Below are 15865 nucleotides of genomic sequence, written 5' to 3'. Positions count from 1 at the left end.
TATTAAATTAAATAACATTTTCTTTTAACTGTGGTTGAGAAGAAATGCTAGAGTAAAGCATACCACACAATTGCACAGTTATGTGTAGTTACCTACTCAAAATCCAAGAGGGTAATGAATGAACCTAAGGCGAGGGGGGAAAGAACAGATGCAATTGTGTGTAGTTACCTACTCAAATTTTTGCTTGGAAATAAAACCTCCAAAAGAAAATCCAAGAGGGTAATGAATGAACGTAAGGCGAGGGGGGAAAGAACAGAAAAAAAGAATGAAAGAAAAGACTGGAGAGATGGTGTGCCAGTAGAGTCAGCCTTGAGTTGTGGTTTAGATTCATGCTAAGTGTAGTAGTGGCCAGATATCATAACAAAATCTTATAAATAAATTGTCGTGGAACTTGGCTAGGAAAGTAGCTCCGGGGAGAGATGCAATAAGACAACTGATGCTATCAGAATCTTATAAATAAATTGTCCTGGAAGTTTTCTTACGTAAGATAGCTCGACGGAGAGATGGATTAGGACAACTGACCTCGTGGTTGGGAGGAGGATTGCAAACCTTGAAGATTCGCATCTTACAAAAGAAAACAAATAAGCAATTGTCAAATTTTTGTGCATATGTAACTAAAATTTAAATAGAAAATTTTGGCTTTTATTTATTTATAACTATGTAATATTTTATCAAACCAAATGCATTGGCTTTTATTTATTTATAACTATGTAATATTTTATCAAACCAAATGCATTAAGGTACCAGAATTGAAGAAATCTAATTATTGACTCTAGATAACAATACTCAATGTTGTGGTAAAGCTTAATGTTTTAACTTGGTAGAAAATAATAATGTTAAAGAAAGCAATTGAGTTTTGAAGGAAATACTCCTGAGTCTTAATGTAACCAGTACGTAATATCTATGTAGATCAAACCTGTATTAAATAAATAAATAAATAAAAAGACATTCCAGTATCATTCTCGAAATGCAGATCTTTCTGAGTAATGAAAATTAAATAACTAACTTTAGTCAACTAGAAATGTTATTTATCTCTCAGTATTTTCAAGTTATAGACTAATTAATAGAACAGTTGTTCCTACTATGAGACTGGAAGTAGAACCAGAGTCTATTATTGTATCACATGTAAATATCTAGACTAAAAACTACAGAGGTCATGTATCCATTGTTGAATAATCGAGGAAGGTAATTAATCACAAGAAAAAGAGGGATGTTTGGTCCCAGAAAATTATTTTCAATTACAAGACATAATAGTAAATATCGAAATTTGATTATAAAAATACCCGGATGCCAGACATTGAACCAATTGTAATAAATAGGTGAAATTCACTCAATAACCCAAATCTAGAATAGCCATTGTATAAGTTAAACAGAGAATCAAATAGGTTAAGAAACTTCATCAATTGCACCTACGACATAAAATCCACCATAATAAGTCATCAGGCGCGAGTGCCATCTACATAAAAGGGAAAGTAACATGGACAAGAAAATATAATAGTCGAAAGAAAAATTGCCACGCTATATTATGATGGTCAGAAGAAAAACTTTTAAGTCCATTATTGGACCCATTTTACTTACATTATGATTGGTGATTGCCTATAAACCCAAACCCTTCCCCTATTCGACCCATTTTAATTACATTATGATTGGTGACTGTCTATAAACCCAAACCCTTCCCCTATATGCTTAGTTATGAATATCATTGCTGGTGGAAAACCCCTTTTAAGAGAACTAGTGTTACTTGGAATTGTTCCCAACAAATGGGGCATTGGAGCCATAATCACATTGCTCGAAGAACATGATCGTTGACAAAAGACCTGCAAGAAAAAGCAATAGAATTCCATGAGATGCATCAATGAGGGTTTATTCAGTAAGCGTTTACACAATTACCCTGAGTTGAAGCATAGCAAAAGATTACCGAACTTTGCGATGAAGGGCTTTGTCTGTGAAAAGTAGGCCAGAACTAGCATAATTCCTCTGAGAAAGAGGAAAATATCGACCAGTAGAAGACCCCATTTTCTCGCCAACCTTTTCTATAGAAAACCTGTGTCCGTCATATCACTATCAAGGCATGCCATAGTGGTGATACCAGAACTGTAGGGTATGGAATGAAATTCATAAAAATCATGCTTCAGCCAAAAAATTCCAAGCAAACCCATTATACTATTTCCAGAAGGAAACTGAGTGGACACGGGAATGAAATGAATCTACCTGAATAGTTATTGTAATCCTTGCGACGAAGTTTTTCAAACCCTCCAGCGAACAGTGCAAATGAACTGAGACTGGAGCCGACAGGCTGGGTGGTTACCCAAAACTTTCTCGGATGAATCTCCTCCATCTGTAGCGTGGGATCGATGTAAGGCCATCGATGTAGCCGACATCTCAAGGCAAGGACCGCCAGGTGTAGGGCTATCACACACACTCGAAGTTTCCCAAAACCCTACCACAGTAACATGGGTGGGGTAGATTATAAGTTAGGTGAAATTTATTGTTCTGTTGAATAAGTGTGCAGACAACAAAATCGAGTGAACCATAATTATTACAATAAATGAAACCCCATATTCAAACCATATCCATTATGTTAAGAAAAAACATTTGGTTAAATATTACTGGATGTAATTATTGAGTTTAATTGATTTACCTTTTTGTGGCAGATAATTTTAATTTTTTTGCTTACCAGATATGTTACAATGTCCTAAAACAATTTTGATGGAGTTAAAAGTGGTTATTTAGAAGAAATTTTAGGGAATCACTTTCGTTCCATAATTACGCCGTAAGGCGTTCCCCTCTGTGATCAATTCCCTCAAGTGCCTCTCTGTCATCATTTTACGCCGTTAGATACTTTGTTAGACGATTAGATTATCCTCGGCCGTTGATTTGAATTGGTTGATGACCGGTTGGGACTCGCTGGGCCCGTTGCTTTCCCTTCATGTAACTGTATCACAAAGAGACCTTTGCCCCGGGCAAGAAGTCCGTCAAGCAGCTGTTCCGAGTGGCGTCCAAGTCGGGCAGTAGCATCCGCTCAGAAAAGGGCACTCTGGCTTCTCGTATGCAGACACTGAGGGACCTCATTCCAGGAAGCCGCCGGCTGAACACGCCCGTTTTCTTGGAAGAGGCTGCGGACTACATCGTGGCGCTCATGATGCAGGTGCAGGGCATGCAGGCGCTCACAGGCTGTTACACAAATTAGCTGGTCGAATGCGGGCCCGGACAAGAAAGGATGAAAAATAGTTTCCACGGAGAACCTGGTAGTATATGCTATAATGGGTATGTGTTGCAGAAACAACAGAAAATATCACTGTGTGGAGGGTGAGCTGTAATGGCTGTCGAGTTCTGCGAAAGGGTTGCAGCGATTCATGTGAGCTGCGGCCATGCCTTCAGTGGATAAAGACCTCTGAATCCCAGGCAAATGCAACAGTGTTTCTGGCCAAGTTCTATGGACGCTCAGGGCTCATGAATCTCGTAAACTCTGGCCCTGAGTTTTTAAGGCCGAGTAAGTATCTGTTCGAAATTTTTTACTGAATGAATCAAGCATTGTATTATACTCAATGAGAAAAAAAGCCACTACGGTTTACTTATTTCAAGTTTGAATTAGCCCATTGACACTTCAATGGTGATAGTTTAGTTATGTAAATTGTGAAATTTGTTGATAACAAATTAAATTTAAATGAGATAGTTTAAAATTAGATATATAATTTAATTTAAAAAAATTAAAAATTACTCCAAATTAAGTGTATATATCAATTCAAATAAGTTGAAAATAAATATCAAAATAAATATCAGAACTTACTGATTGAAAATAAACATCAGAACTTATTGAGTTTACTCTTTAAACAAATAGATAATATTCAAATAAGCTTAGCACCTACAGGTATAAATTCTGACAGGTGCACCATCTCTAGCTGTTTGTTTCCCTGGAGAGATGGTGCCCAGAGAGATTTTATGTCTCAGCCTTACGCTGGCCATGAATTTTATATGTTGGTAATACACTTGCAGGCAAGGGGAAGAATGATTTTCTCAACAGAGGCAAGTGGTATTTGAGCTGAGATTTTGTTCTCATGTATAGTAATACTATTGATACATTAAATTATACCATTTGCAGGAAATTATTTTAATGTACCAACTGCAGGAAAAAAATCTGATCGGATTATTTCTGAATGTAGATGTATTATTCCTGTGTTTAGATTTACTGTGCTTTAGATTTACCATGCTGATGGATTTTAGTTTGCTCTAACAGTGTATTATTTTTAGGTTTAGATGTATTATTTCAAGACCAATCCAATCTAGCCTTAATTCAAATCATCATGCAGAAGCAATAAAAATGGGAAACATCCAAGTCAGTGGAAACATTCCCAACAATTCTATGGACGCTCAGGGCTCATGAATCTCGTAAACTCTGGCCCTGAGTTTTTAAGGCCGAGTAAGTATCTGTTCGAAATTTTTTACTGAATGAATCAAGCATTGTATTATACTCAATGAGAAAAAAAGCCACTACGGTTTACTTATTTCAAGTTTGAATTAGCCCATTGACACTTCAATGATGATAGTTTAGTTATGTAAATTGTGAAATTTGTTGATAACAAATTAAATTTAAATGAGATAGTTTTAAATTAGATATATAATTTAATTTAAAAAAATTAAAAATTACTCCAAATTAAGTGTATATATCAATTCAAATAAGTTGAAAATAAATATCAAAATAAATATCAGAACTTACTGATTGAAAATAAACATCAGAACTTATTGAGTTTACTCTTTAAACAAATAGATAATATTCAAATAAGCTTAGCACCTACAGGTATAAATTCTGACAGGTGCACCATCTCTAGCTGTTTGTTTCCCTGGAGAGATGGTGCCCAGAGAGATTTTATGTCTCAGCCTTACGCTGGCCATGAATTTTATATGTTGGTAATACACTTGCAGGCAAGGGGAAGAATGATTTTCTCAACAGAGGCAAGTGGTATTTGAGCTGAGATTTTGTTCTCATGTATAGTAATACTATTGATACATTAAATTATACCATTTGCAGGAAATTATTTTAATGTACCAACTGCAGGAAAAAAATCTGATCGGATTATTTCTGAATGTAGATGTATTATTCCTGTGTTTAGATTTACTGTGCTTTAGATTTACCATGCTGATGGATTTTAGTTTGCTCTAACAGTGTATTATTTTTAGGTTTAGATGTATTATTTCAAGACCAATCCAATCTAGCCTTAATTCAAATCATCATGCAGAAGCAATAAAAATGGGAAACATCCAAGTCAGTGGAAACATTCCCAACAATTCTATGGACGCTCAGGGCTCATGAATCTCGTAAACTCTGGCCCTGAGTTTTTAAGGCCGAGTAAGTATCTGTTCGAAATTTTTTACTGAATGAATCAAGCATTGTATTATACTCAATGAGAAAAAAAGCCACTACGGTTTACTTATTTCAAGTTTGAATTAGCCCATTGACACTTCAATGGTGATAGTTTAGTTATGTAAATTGTGAAATTTGTTGATAACAAATTAAATTTAAATGAGATAGTTTTAAATTAGATATATAATTTAATTTAAAAAAATTAAAAATTACTCCAAATTAAGTGTATATATCAATTCAAATAAGTTGAAAATAAATATCAAAATAAATATCAGAACTTACTGATTGAAAATAAACATCAGAACTTATTGAGTTTACTCTTTAAACAAATAGATAATATTCAAATAAGCTTAGCACCTACAGGTATAAATTCTGACAGGTGCACCATCTCTAGCTGTTTGTTTCCCTGGAGAGATGGTGCCCAGAGAGATTTTATGTCTCAGCCTTACGCTGGCCATGAATTTTATATGTTGGTAATACACTTGCAGGCAAGGGGAAGAATGATTTTCTCAACAGAGGCAAGTGGTATTTGAGCTGAGATTTTGTTCTCATGTATAGTAATACTATTGATACATTAAATTATACCATTTGCAGGAAATTATTTTAATGTACCAACTGCAGGAAAAAAATCTGATCGGATTATTTCTGAATGTAGATGTATTATTCCTGTGTTTAGATTTACTGTGCTTTAGATTTACCATGCTGATGGATTTTAGTTTGCTCTAACAGTGTATTATTTTTAGGTTTAGATGTATTATTTCAAGACCAATCAAATCTAGCCTTAATTCAAATCATCATGCAGAAGCAATAAAAATGGGAAACATCCAAGTCAGTGGAAACATTCCCAACAATTCTATGGACGCTCAGGGCTCATGAATCTCGTAAACTCTGGCCCTGAGTTTTTAAGGCCGAGTAAGTATCTGTTCGAAATTTTTTACTGAATGAATCAAGCATTGTATTATACTCAATGAGAAAAAAAGCCACTACGGTTTACTTATTTCAAGTTTGAATTAGCCCATTGACACTTCAATGGTGATAGTTTAGTTATGTAAATTGTGAAATTTGTTGATAACAAATTAAATTTAAATGAGATAGTTTTAAATTAGATATATAATTTAATTTAAAAAAATTAAAAATTACTCCAAATTAAGTGTATATATCAATTCAAATAAGTTGAAAATAAATATCAAAATAAATATCAGAACTTACTGATTGAAAATAAACATCAGAACTTATTGAGTTTACTCTTTAAACAAATAGATAATATTCAAATAAGCTTAGCACCTACAGGTATAAATTCTGACAGGTGCACCATCTCTAGCTGTTTGTTTCCCTGGAGAGATGGTGCCCAGAGAGATTTTATGTCTCAGCCTTACGCTGGCCATGAATTTTATATGTTGGTAATACACTTGCAGGCAAGGGGAAGAATGATTTTCTCAACAGAGGCAAGTGGTATTTGAGCTGAGATTTTGTTCTCATGTATAGTAATACTATTGATACATTAAATTATACCATTTGCAGGAAATTATTTTAATGTACCAACTGCAGGAAAAAAATCTGATCGGATTATTTCTGATGTATTATTCCTGTGTTTAGATTTACTGTGCTTTAGATTTACCATGCTGATGGATTTTAGTTTGCTCTAACAGTGTATTATTTTTAGGTTTAGATGTATTATTTCAAGACCAATCAAATCTAGCCTTAATTCAAATCATCATGCAGAAGCAATAAAAATGGGAAACATCCAAGTCAGTGGAAACATTCCCAACAATTCTATGGACGCTCAGGGCTCATGAATCTCGTAAACTCTGGCCCTGAGTTTTTAAGGCCGAGTAAGTATCTGTTCGAAATTTTTTACTGAATGAATCAAGCATTGTATTATACTCAATGAGAAAAAAAGCCACTACGGTTTACTTATTTCAAGTTTGAATTAGCCCATTGACACTTCAATGGTGATAGTTTAGTTATGTAAATTGTGAAATTTGTTGATAACAAATTAAATTTAAATGAGATAGTTTTAAATTAGATATATAATTTAATTTAAAAAAATTAAAAATTACTCCAAATTAAGTGTATATATCAATTCAAATAAGTTGAAAATAAATATCAAAATAAATATCAGAACTTACTGATTGAAAATAAACATCAGAACTTATTGAGTTTACTCTTTAAACAAATAGATAATATTCAAATAAGCTTAGCACCTACAGGTATAAATTCTGACAGGTGCACCATCTCTAGCTGTTTGTTTCCCTGGAGAGATGGTGCCCAGAGAGATTTTATGTCTTAGCCTTACGCTGGCCATGAATTTTATATGTTGGTAATACACTTGCAGGCAAGGGGAAGAATGATTTTCTCAACAGAGGCAAGTGGTATTTGAGCTGAGATTTTGTTCTCATGTATAGTAATACTATTGATACATTAAATTATACCATTTGCAGGAAATTATTTTAATGTACCAACTGCAGGAAAAAAATATGATCGGATTATTTCTGAATGTAGATGTATTATTCCTGTGTTTAGATTTACTGTGCTTTAGATTTACCATGCTGATGGATTTTAGTTTGCTCTAACAGTGTATTATTTTTAGGTTTAGATGTATTATTTCAAGACCAATCCAATCTAGCCTTAATTCATATCATCATGCAGAAGCAATAAAAATGGGAAACATCAAAGTCAGTGGAAACATTCCCAACAATAGCTGAAAGGAACAATGTGGGACAAGACAATATCCACGACCGATTATGGTAATCGTGCATTTATGCACCACCCTCTATCACGGTCAGACAATGTTTCATGTCAAATTGTGATCAAACTGTGTAATCTTGAAGGTGGAACGTAATTTATGACTATTAAAATTGTCAAGCTGAAGAATTGACCCAGCCACAAAATATTAAAAGTTGGAAACAACATTTATGGTTCCTTTTTGAACATTCTGTCTTATTCATTTACATCTTGGATTACACTCAAAGTACAGAAAATGAAGATAGTTTGTTCAACAAAATGCCATCTCAATGTATAGATAAAGAAGGTTGTTTGTTCAACAAAATGTCATTTCCCTTAAATGAATGTCACACCTCAAACATCTATTTGGTCTATTCTATTTCAACTTTCAACTTGATCACAAACATTTTTCTTGGCTGGAACAGGTTTTATCAGATCTCATGTGCTTCTAATGTGTAATACAAAACAAGTCTGCATAAGGTGCGTCTGGAAATAGTAGTTACAACAAAAGTCCAATACCTTGTCTATCTTCAATTTAGTAAACACGTCTTGCAGAATTTTATAATTCTAGATCATGTCATACTCTGTTTTTGCATTGAAATTTACCTGCAATGTAGCAAATTCCCAAGGGTCATCAAATACTTCAATCAATGAATCATCAGACTTGAAATTTTTTATTAAAACTATTCATCATTAAGTGCTTCATATCTTAACTACTCGAAGAGCAGGTTTATTCATCAAACTTGAAATGAATGCACTTTTCAGCCCTGGTGAGGTGGGTAGGAGTGATCCATCAACTCTTTGTATGTAAAGTGATGTGTTTAATTGTGTATCGAATCCACACGGTGCATTAGGTCCATTGACTATGAACACCAGCACAGACCCTCTAAACTCCGGTCTAATATGCACCTGCAGGTTGAAAAATCTCAAGTACCAAGGTCACTTGTGTGAACTCGAGATATTTATCCTCACCTGAGCAACCTCTAGGTGCATATCAGACGTGCGTTTATGAGGGTATGTGCTAGTAAATATAGTATCATAGATTCTCCATAGATTTCAAACATTATAGGCAGAGTGAATCATCAAAAGACGAGCAGCGATTCAGACCAACAACCTGAGCATGGATTCAAATAGAATTACATGGCAATTGTGCTCAAAAGCCATTGTGAGTTTTATTTAATTTAAACCTTGTGCATGGAGACAACTCCTGGGTGAACCATGTCTATCATTTGGCATTGAACAGCTCCTGATGCAGCCTGTATATATACACATAACCATCATCCTCATTTCAGAAATCAAGATAGACGTTGGACGTTGGTGCTGGTGTCATAGATGCAGATTACCATGGTCCAGTGAGTTTTTTCTCTTCAATCACTTTGATCAGGGTTTTGAGATTAAACCTGGAGATCATATTGCTCAGTTTTGTAATTTTTTGATGACGCTCGTTTATGGTTTTTAACTCTTCGTGCCTGTTTAGAAGGCCATGTATAGGCGAAAATTGCTTCCATATTATCTCATTTTTGTAAAATGGATGGCAATTGGAATACCTGTGAGAAACTCTTTGTTCTTTCTTCATCAATAAATCTGGAAAATGATTTCTGTACAAGGAATTAGTGTTTTCTGAAGAGGCATAGGGCATAACACTTTCGAAGTTTTTACCTCATCCTGCTTTCATGACTCTTTTCAAGAAACAGATAGACTGTGTCTTTAAGATAAGCAGAAACTTAACATTTTTCAATAGGTAGCAACAGTTGGATGCATTGCCTCTACATTTTTATAATTCTGCTGAGGGAAGGGTTTAGTTTATGAAAGTGATAGAAAAATTAATAAAACTTGAGATAAATATAATGCCTCAAATAGACCTGTGTCATTCTTGTATCTTATGATTTGGTGTATTTAACTTGGAAAGATACACCTTCAAAACAAATGGTTACAAATGCCATCAGATGTATCTATAACATTGCCTTCACGTGAAAACTTATTGATTCCTTTGTTAACATCTTTCTTTCTTAAATTCCTGATGTTCACGAAGTTGAAGCAATGGAGTTTTTCTTTTAGCCTTTGCTTTGTCTTTTATTTTTGTTGCATGTTATGAACTAGATAAAAATGAAAATTCAGTTTGTTATAGTGATAAGCAAGATACTGAAACCTTAGAAACCTTACAGACACATGGGACATCGGGGTTACCTTGACTAGCAATAAGGGGCACCAAGACACCATGAAGAGGTCATACATTAGAGAAGTCACCGGGGGATAGTGGGTCAATGAACCATCCTTCATGGAATTTCTACAGATCTGATACAGTAATTACTAGAAATGCAATCAAGTATGGCATCAATTTATGAAGATTAATATGTAAATTCCATGGGATTCAAGTATAGTTCCAAGTCTGGTATGAGATTCAGTTGGTCAGATTAGTGTGGGTAGGAGTCAATGGGAGCCGATCAACATCTGGATGCAATTTATAGACCACGGTATAAGGGAATTCTTTCTGCTTAGTTGTTATATTGCTATATAAGTTGGTCACCAGGATTTGATGCTCATGGCTGCAAGACCAATCCAATCTAGCCTAATTCAAATCATCATGCAGAACCAATAAAAATGGGAAACATCCAAGTCAGTAGAAACATTCCCAACAATAGCTGAAAGGAAAAATGTGGGACAAGACAATAGCCACGACCGATTATGGTAATCGTGCATTTATGCACCACCCTCTATCACGGTCAAACAATGTTTCATGTCAAATTGCGATCAAACTGTGTAATCTTGAAGGTGGAACGTAATTTATGACTATTAAAATTGTCAAGCTGAAGAATTGACCCAGCCACAAAATATTAAAATTTGGAAACAACATTTATGGTTCCTTGTTGAACATTCTGTCTTATTCATTTACATCTTGGATTACACTCAAAGTACAGAAAATGAAGATAGTTTGTTCAACAAAATGCCATCTCAATGTATAGATAAAGAAGGTTGTTTGTTCAACAAAATGTCATTTCCCTTAAATGAATGTCACACCTCAAACATCTATTTGGTCTATTCTGTTTCAACTTTCAACTTGATCACAAACATTTTTCTTGGCTGGAATAGGTTTTATCAGATCTCTTGTGCTTCTAATGTGTAATACAAAACAAGTCTGCATAAGGTGCGTCTGGAAATAGTAGTTACAACAAAAGTCCAGGAAGAACTCAGGCATATAAGATACATACTAATCGATGAAATGAGCTTCATTGGGCCAAATCTTCTCAGTCATATTGATGAACGTCTTCGCGAGGCATTTCCCCACCAAAGAAACACTCCTTTCGGTCGCTGTTCCATAATATTGGTTGGTGATCTCGGTCAGCTACCACCCGTCAAAGACATACCTCTATATGCAGGGACGAGCCACAGAAGCGCACTATGGAACACCTTCAACACAGTCATCACATTAGATACAATATTTCGTCAACAAGGCGACGATATCCAACAGGTTACTTTCAGGAACATTCTCCAGAACATTAGAGATGCAGATCCAACAATCGCCGACTACAACATACTCATGTCGCGCACAGATATCTTTTTATCAGAAGAAGAAATATGTTCATTCCATGATTCCATGCATCTGTTTCCAACAAATGCTCAAACAATGGTCCATAATAAGCAAATGATGAAATCTCTAAACACTCCTATCGCACGGTCCATTGCTGAAGATGACAACGCATATTCCAATAATTCCTCTGAAGACGAGCAACTTGCTTTGTCTTTTATTTTTGTTGCATGTTATGAACTAGATAAAAATGAAAATTAGTTTGTTATAGTGATAAGCAAGATACTAAAACCTTAGAAACCTTACAGACACATGGGACATCGGGGTTACCTTGACTAGCAATAAGGGGCACCAAGACACCATGAAGAGGTCATACATTAGAGAAGTCACCGGGGGATAGTGGGTCAATGAACCATCCTTCATGGCATTTCTACAGATCTGATACAGTAATTACTAGAAATGCAATCAAGTATGGCATCAATTTATGAAGATTAATATGTAAATTCCATGGGATTCAAGTATAGTTCCAAGTCTGGTATGAGATTCAGTTGGTCAGATTAGTGTGGGTAGGAGTCAATGGGAGCCGATCAACATCTGGATGCAATTTATAGACCACGGTATAAGGGAATTCTTTCTGCTTAGTTGTTATATTGCTATATAAGTTGGTCACCAGGATTTGATGCTCATGGCCGCAAGACCAATCCAATCTAGCCTAATTCAAATCATCATGCAGAACCAATAAAAATGGGAAACATCCAAGTCAGTAGAAACATTCCCAACAATAGCTGGAAGGAAAAATGTGGGACAAGACAATAGCCACGACCGATTATGGCAATCGTGCATTTATGCACCACCCTCTATCACGGTCAAACAATGTTTCATGTCAAATTGCGATCAAACTGTGTAATCTTGAAGGTGGAACGTAATTTATGACTATTAAAATTGTCAAGCTGAAGAATTGACCCAACCACAAAATATTAAAATTTGGAAACAACATTTATGGTTCCTTGTTGAACATTGTGTCTTATTCATTTACATCTTGGATTACACTCAAAGTACAGAAAATGAAGATAGTTTGTTCAACAAAATGCCATCTCAATGTATAGATAAAGAAGGTTGTTTGTTCAACAAAATGTCATTTCCCTTAAATGAATGTCACACCTCAAACATCTATTTGGTCTATTCTGTTTCAACTTTCAACTTGATCACAAACATTTTTCTTGGCTGGAATAGGTTTTATCAGATCTCTTGTGCTTCTAATGTGTAATACAAAACAAGTCTGCATAAGGTGCGTCTGGAAATAGTAGTTACAACAAAAGTCCAGGAAGAACTCAGGCATATAAGATACATACTAATCGATGAAATGAGCTTCATTGGGCCAAAGCTTCTCAGCCATATTGATGAACGTCTTCGCGAGGCATTTCCCCACCAAAGAAACACTCCTTTCGGTCGTTGTTCCATAATATTGGTTGGTGATCTCGGTCATCTACCACCCGTCAAAGACATACCTCTATATGCAGGGACGAGCCACAAAAGCGCACTATGGAACACCTTCAACACAGTCATCACATTAGATACACTATTTCGTCAACAAGGCGACGATATCCAACAGGTTACTTTCAGGAACATTCTCCAGAACATTAGAGATGCAGATCCAACAATCACCGACTACAACATACTCATGTCGCGCACAGATTCCTTTTTATCAGAAGAAGAAATATGTTCATTCCATGATTCCATGCATCTGTTTCCAACAAATGCTCAAACAATGGTCCATAATAAGAAAATGATGAAATCTCTAAACACTCCTATCGCACGGTCCATTGCTGAAGATGACAATGCATATTCCAATAATTCCTCTGAAGACGAGCAACTTGCTTTGTCTTTTATTTTTGTTGCATGTTATGAACTAGATAAAAATGAAAATTAGTTTGTTATAGTGATAAGCAAGATACTAAAACCTTAGAAACCTTACAGACACATGGGACATCGGGGTTACCTTGACTAGCAATAAGGGGCACCAAGACACCATGAAGAGGTCATACATTAGAGAAGTCACCGGGGGATAGTGGGTCAATGAACCATCCTTCATGGCATTTCTACAGATCTGATACAGTAATTACTAGAAATGCAATCAAGTATGGCATCAATTTATGAAGATTAATATGTAAATTCCATGGGATTCAAGTATAGTTCCAAGTCTGGTATGAGATTCAGTTGGTCAGATTAGTGTGGGTAGGAGTCAATGGGAGCCGATCAACATCTGGATGCAATTTATAGACCACGGTATAAGGGAATTCTTTCTGCTTAGTTGTTATATTGCTATATAAGTTGGTCACCAGGATTTGATGCTCATGGCCGCAAGACCAATCCAATCTAGCCTAATTCAAATCATCATGCAGAACCAATAAAAATGGGAAACATCCAAGTCAGTAGAAACATTCCCAACAATAGCTGAAAGGAAAAATGTGGGACAAGACAATAGCCACGACCGATTATGGTAATCGTGCATTTATGCACCACCCTCTATCACGGTCAAACAATGTTTCATGTCAAATTGCGATCAAACTGTGTAATCTTGAAGGTGGAACGTAATTTATGACTATTAAAATTGTCAAGCTGAAGAATTGACCCAGCCACAAAATATTAAAATTTGGAAACAACATTTATGGTTCCTTGTTGAACATTCTGTCTTATTCATTTACATCTTGGATTACACTCAAAGTACATAAAATGAAGATAGTTTGTTCAACAAAATGCCATCTCAATGTATAGATAAAGAAGGTTGTTTGTTCAACAAAATGTCATTTCCCCTAAATGAATGTCACACCTCAAACATCTATTTGGTCTATTCTGTTTCAACTTTCAACTTGATCACAAACATTTTTCTTGGCTGGAATAGGTTTTATCAGATCTCTTGTGCTTCTAATGTGTAATACAAAACAAGTCTGCATAAGGTGCGTCTGGAAATAGTAGTTACCACAAAAGTCCAGGAAGAACTCAGGCATTTAAGATACATACTAATCGATGAAATGAGCTTCATTGGGCCAAAGCTTCTCAGCCATATTGATGAATGTCTTCGCGAGGCATTTCCCCACCAAAGAAACACTCCTTTCGGTCGCTGTTCCATAATATTGGTTGGTGATCTCGGTCAGCTACCACCCGTCAAAGACATACCTCTATATGCAGGGACGAGCCATAGAAGCGCACTATGGAACACCTTCAACACAGTCATCACATTAGATACAGTCATGCCGCCCCCAGATAATCTGCTCCAACCCATACTTTGACTTCACCAAAAGGTTTCCTCCATTTATTTACCTCATTCTATTTCATAACATACTTTTCATATCTTTTAACAACAACCAACTTTAATGAATATTAGTAAATAAGCAAATATTTGAATGTCTTTATATTGTCTGTACATCTCATTCTAGCCTTTTCTTTCTTTTGCATCAGGCCACATGGCCTCAGAAATAACATACCTGCACAGCTGCAGGTCGCCTGGCAAGCAAAAAAATTGCATCTCCAGCGACGCATTAACCTCCAATGGTGTTCACTATGCCATTATTCTCCATGCATCTTCCACTAACAATATATAAATCCCCATAGCAAAGGTAACTTCATTTCCATTCATTCCAGATTCATTTTAACACAGCTCACCTGCAAAGTATTACTAATAAATTTCCGCAACTGATTTACATATTGCTAATTCTAACTAAATATACATTTTGCAGGTCCATTACTGCTTCTTCAGGTCTTCACTACCTCCACCATTTTTTCATACAACTTCAAATATGGAATGACAAGCACAATGTTCTTTAGACTATTGTGTTCCTTCTCGAACCTCTTTTGTTATGATTCACTATTTGTATTTTCCATTTCAAACTTGAAAAAGGATGTTTCGAACCTCTTTTGTTACAATTCACTGTTTGTATTTTCCATTTCAAACTTGAAAAATGATGTTTCAAGATCAGATACCATTTTCATGGTTTGTTTCCTCACAACTATTTGTGTTTTCCATTTCAAACTTTAAAAAGGATGTTACAATACACTATTTGTATTTTCCATTACACACTTAGAAAATGATGTTTCAACATCAAATACCATTTTCATAGTTTGTGTCTTCACAACTATTTCTGTTTTCTGTTTCAAACTTAAGAAGGAATGTTTCAAGATCAATACCATTTTGATAGTTTATGTCCTCACAACCAATTCATTGTCAATGGGTTTTAACATAATTTGTTGGCAAA

General features: G+C 35.3%; 2 long non-coding RNA genes across 7 annotated transcripts; one reads left to right on the top strand and one right to left on the bottom strand.

Moving 5' to 3' along the window:
• Positions 1-1492: 1492 nt before the first annotated feature.
• LOC149240210 (uncharacterized) lies at positions 1493-2437 on the bottom strand. Of its 6 annotated transcripts, none has more exons than XR_016245511.1 (3): positions 2212-2437; positions 1924-2044; positions 1493-1817 (listed from the first exon to the last, which is right to left on the bottom strand). It is a non-coding gene; the product is annotated as an uncharacterized LOC149240210 (long non-coding RNA). The 6 variants fall into 6 exon arrangements; XR_016245510.1 differs by having other exon boundaries at positions 1919-2061; positions 2212-2436; XR_016245508.1 differs by having other exon boundaries at positions 1924-2094; positions 2212-2433.
• A 529-nt stretch (positions 2438-2966) lies between these two features.
• Positions 2967-15646, top strand: LOC149240209 (uncharacterized). The gene is made up of 3 exons (XR_016246489.1): positions 2967-3493; positions 15072-15229; positions 15350-15646. It is a non-coding gene; the product is annotated as an uncharacterized LOC149240209 (long non-coding RNA).
• The last annotated feature ends 219 nt before the right edge of the window (positions 15647-15865 follow it).

Source organism: Pinus tabuliformis, chromosome 8 (assembly GCF_031772625.1).
Source record: "Pinus tabuliformis cultivar Carrire ecotype Pingquan chromosome 8, CPIR1, whole genome shotgun sequence".
NCBI classification, from domain to species: domain Eukaryota; kingdom Viridiplantae; phylum Streptophyta; class Pinopsida; order Pinales; family Pinaceae; genus Pinus; species Pinus tabuliformis.
This window is presented reverse-complemented; position numbering and strand designations above follow the sequence as displayed.